A 5,498-nucleotide genomic window follows, 5' to 3' on the forward strand; every position below is an offset into this window, starting at 1 on the left:
AAGGTTAGGTAATTGGATAGGCCATGTAACATGTAACCATGATGCCAAGGCTGGCAACACACATGGCAATGACAAAATTTAATGAAAAAATGGTTGATACTGTACTTGAACACAGTGTTATAAATACAAATACTACACCTCACCAAATCAAAAGCAAAATATGATGATCCTGAAATCACGTTTCCAAATTTAAACAACACAATTCAAAAAATACAGCAGAACTCTTTAGATGCACAGTCACTTCACACTTCACACGATGGGATGTGTCACTTCATTATGCTGACACATGTCCCCGCAACATTTTTTCTTGTCTGTGCGCATCACAATATTTTCCCTGGTTCAACACCCAGCTACATGTATCCTTAGTGTGTCCTTCATATGATTTTGAGGTTGCCACTTCTCTCCGAAACATGACCCTGTAAAATGATCTCACATGTTTTCCAACATTTTATCCCTGGCTCATGCCTCTGCTTCAACACCCTGCTTCATGTTTCCTCATTGTGTGCTGCATATGGTTTTGTCGTTGGCACTTGTTGCTGCAACATGTCCCTGTAAAATTAACCCTCGTTTCTTCTCACATAAATTTGTCCCCGATATATGCTATGCAAAAAACGAGCAGCGGATCAGATCGGATTTTTTTCCGAACTGGTCTGATCCATGAAGTGATTTCGGATCGGATAAAAAAAAGTTAAAACTATTTGAACTTTTTTTTATCCCGTTTCGGGCACTTTCTGATTAATATAAGCCAAAAATTTCAACAGACAACGCACGCGCTAATGATCTTTCTTTCCAATCCTTGTTTCCCGGAGTGGAAATTAGCCTTTAACCCCTTTAACAAGACATAACTGGCGTTACCTCCGGCACACATGCCAGTCTTTAATACAGAGCTTCTGAACATAAACAATAATACAGTTCATATTCGCATTTAGTGCCTTGCGAGTTGCGGACCTATAAATGTTCAATTGCGAAATTTAGAAGCACATCGTACTTTAAAAAGTATAGAAGTTAAATTGTTCAAAAATGTAAATAAACCGCATGATGCATTAGCTTTGTCTTACATGCCTGATGGATAATACCTATGCAAAGAGAAGAGAAATTGGCTTGCATAATACCAGAGTGTGGAAGATTCTGCAGCATTATCCTTTTCCGAAGGATGAGAAAGGTGTTAAGGTACATAACTTTACCTTGTTGTGTTATTTATATTGTACCCCTACGAATTTCTATGTCATGGTGGTTTTTACAGTAAACAAGATGCCTGTTCTGGTGTTAACTCCAGGGCAAGTGCCAGTCTTTAATATAGAACTTCTGAACATAAATAATACAGTTCATATTCGCATTTAGATGCCTTGCGAGTTGCGAACCTATAAATGTTCGATTGCAAAATTTAGAAGCACATTGTACTTTAAAAAGTATAGAAGTTCAATTGTTCAAAAATGTAAATAAACTGCATGATACATTCGCTTTGTCTTACACGCCTGATGGATAATACCTATGCAAAGAGAAGAGAAATTGTCTTGCATAATACCAGAGTGTGGAAGATTCTGCAGGATTATCCTTTTCCGAAGGATGACAAAGGTGTTAAGGTACATAACTTTACTTTGTTGCGTTATTTATATTATTTGTACCCCTCAGAATTTCTATGTCATATTTTCTCATTTCTTTGTATAGTTCAAACAATGTTCAAACAACTCACCATATTTTTATGTTTGTATATAATATGTTATAGATCAAAGCAGAATTGGAGAGAATCAAAGGAAAGCACGAGATTGGTAAAGAATTTGTGGGAGTTGTGGGAAGAGAAAATGCCCAAGCTTTTATCAGCCTTGAAGAAAACACAGGCTCGTGATGTCAAAAACATCTTAGAAAAATTGGATGAATGCAACACTTCAGATGAAAAAGGTACAATTACAAAATTATTAAAACAGTTAAATTTCTCACTCTAAGACTACTATATCAAAAATATTATTTTATATCAGGAACATTGTGAATTCCTAAAATAATACTTATATACGCCATTTAATTTTTTGTAGATTTGGAAGACCAATGTATATTTGCATTCACTTCCACATGATCTTGGTGAGAGAATGACCACCAAATTGACTCCAGGAGAGTTCTTTCTGGATTTTTTATCTGTAAGTTGCAGTATCATTTGTAAGCATCATCTAAAGTCTTTCTAATCAGTGGATGTTGAATTAAAATTTTGCAGGAAGTGTATATATACCTTATATGAAGAGATTGTTTCCATTTTCAGGATGATGACGATGATGCCCAAACCAAAATTAGGCACTCCACAACGCCAAGGCTTCTGGATCATTTGGTGCCATTAATTTGTTGGCTTTGATCGCCGAGGGAATGGTGGTGGTAAAATTCAAATCAACAAAATTCTAAATGCTGTAATTTGCTTGTTGGCATATTATTTATTCAATGTCGAATACCCGTAAGGACCTTCTGGCCACAGCAAAAAGGTATACATGTTTTTAGACTTTGTTCTGTTAGGGAAAAAAAAACACTTTACCTCTCGCCATCGAGAATTTGCTGTCATTAATGTGAATAAATGCCTAATTATACCTATACTCTAACTTTTGTAAATACATGTAATATACCTATACTGAAATATATTGAAATCATGCAAGCCAACATTTTTGTCATGTTTGTTTTGTAATAGGTTGCTATATTCTATTATCCTCAGTTAAAACCAGTTAGCCAGTTATTAATAGGTTAAAACTACTAGTTAACTATAGGTTATTTTAAGCCATTTGGTATACATAAGAATAGTGAGGGTTCAAATGAAAATGCAATTGAAGATATTATTGGAATAATAAATCCATGTGCTAACCATCAAGATCTTGAATTGCCTGAAGGAAGGCTGGAACCACTTCCCGAAAATGCGTTAAATTACCGGGAGATACCACTTCAGATTATTAATATGCTGATTCAGGCATTAAATAATCTTAGAAAAGCTAGGGAGACAGAGAGAAGATACGAACCCTATGCTGCTTTGTTAGTTTATAACGAGAGAAGACCAGGAAGATCAAGATTTGAAACGACCGAAGATCAACTAATTTTCTTTCAAGTTAATATCCATGCAATAGATGAAACGTCTACCATATCAAGTTGCATTGCGGGCCTGTTTTTCTCTGATGCGTAACTACAGTGATGTAAAAGTTTTATTTTTTCTGATTTCTTTCTGGTCTCCCTCTGACTCTATGTATGTATGTATATGTATGTGTGTGTATATATATTGTTTTTTCTAGAAAATGGGTTCACACACAGCCAGACATGGCACTCATGCTCGGTGTTAGTAGGCGATAGAGAACCGATTGGCAGAATTTAATATTATGAATCATAATAGAATAGCACTGAATATTGACAATGACTTGCTCAATGCTCACACAGAACACATAGTTAGTCTTTTTCCTATAGATCAGGTATGTTTTCAACTGAAAAGACCCGCTCGAAATAGAATATGAATGTTGAAAGGACTTTTTACTGTGTCATTGATAAACATTTTACTTATTGTTTAGGTTTTAAAACAATAGAGGGGCAATTAATTGCTCAAGGAATACGGGTCCAGAGAAGAAGGTTAAGAGAGCCCATCAAGCATGTAGATCCTGTGGGTAGAACGCTGAGAAGAATAAATGCCATAAAAAGACGTGTCTTATCCGTTTGCTCGGGGAAGTATCCAAGTCTCATTAACCCTCTTCCTATATTCAATTGCATATGATAGTAGTATAATTGTATATTTTGTTGTAGGAAGAAATACAAGCATTTGGACTTGATGTAGAGGCTGGATTACCAAACAATAATGATGGTGAAGCTGCAATCGTAATACCTGAAACACCATGCCCACTTGATGAACAAGCAATGGCACTTTCGTCGAACTTGTGGCAGGAGTGCCGCAAACTGATCCATGGAACACTGAGCATTATTCAAACACCTTGAGCTTACTTGAAAGTCTATCGCTGACCGAATAAATAAACGAAGTTAAAGCTTTGCTCTTATAGGGCCTGTTTACATGGTGCAAGTTATCCTGGCTAGGCAAGGTGAAAAATTTACATAATGAAAGACTAATCAGGTTAAGCCTTTGATGTGAAGTGCTTTTTATCTCGCCAAGCCGGGGTAACTCGCTCTATTTAAACAGGGCCTTAATTGGCTAACATATACAACTCCTAAATGCAAACATTCCCTAACATAACAACAACTGTTATAATTAAACTTTTAACAATGACTTTTTGAATCTTCTTGGCTAATCTATATCATTCCAAAATGAGAGTTAAGAAATGCCAAGCCAAAATTATAAAACATAACCTCTTTATCAGCTGGAACTTTTTCCCTGACTGCCAGAGTTGTTTTGTTTATGCAAGTGTTCGGCCTTTGGTAAACATGATGGTAAACTGGTACTGAATACCAGTAAAGGAGGTGATGCATACCCAAGCACAGGTTCTCTTCTTGCAGCTGCAAACATTAAAGTGTCCCCATAGTTTTGATTGTGCAGTATAACTAAGTTTACTTTTAAATTGACATAAAATTATGAGGTATTCTTTGCAGTATTGAACATGTAGATTGATTTTGTTTGCATGAACTAAATAAAGGTCAAGATTTTCTATATTGTAATCGCTATGAGCAAGTTGTAGATTTTTGTTCAAACAGAACTGTTTGATTTGACGCTATATAGAGGGTGTCACAAAAAAAACAGAATTGTGTGCTATATGTACAGTCTAGTAATATCATTTGATTAACGATCAGATTTAAGAATTCCAAAATATTCAGTAGTTTCAAAATATTCAGTAGATTCAAGCACTATGATTTAAGACTGGGATACCTTCGTACAGAGCTACATGCACCACGATCTTAGAAAGTTAGTGAGTAAGCTATATACCATTTCCCCGAATCGTGAAATATAAACTTTGTGACATGCCACAGGTCCAGAGTTATAACATCTCATGCAAGCAAATTCCATGTTCGCATTCCCTATGTAAGCAAGCAAGCGTTCAGTTCTCCAAGCTGGCAACTTTTGTGCCAATAAATTAAGCTGAACGTTATTAAATGTTTGTCCAATAAGAGCTTGCTATTCCAAGAATTCAGCGCTGTTAGCCAATGGGAAACTGTATTTTAACGATTGTTTCTTCAGTAATGAGACTTTGCTTTCTTTTAACGCCTGTGGTGAATGTTAACTATTAAGGCATTGAAATTTATGTGTAAAGTGCATGAATAACATATTGGTGTATTAAAGTAGCTTCGTGAATAACAAAAATTTGCTAAATGACAAAAATTAAATTACAAATTAATCATATGAGCAGTTCGGCAGAAAATGGTTCAAATGACAACAGAAGAATGAGTTTTCGTTGTTATAAATCATATGCTCATTCAAAGTCCAACTGCATTGCAAAATGCTGAAACATTCCGTTATTGGGTTCTGGCCATTCAAAGCTCAAACAATAAGTGATTTCAACAGCACCCATTTTCAGGGACACTCTGGAGCACTAGTGCTATGCCAT

Source organism: Dendronephthya gigantea, unplaced genomic scaffold (genome assembly GCF_004324835.1).
Source record: "Dendronephthya gigantea isolate DGI-Jeju-01 unplaced genomic scaffold, DenGig_1.0 000046F, whole genome shotgun sequence".
Taxonomy (NCBI): domain Eukaryota; kingdom Metazoa; phylum Cnidaria; class Anthozoa; order Malacalcyonacea; family Nephtheidae; genus Dendronephthya; species Dendronephthya gigantea.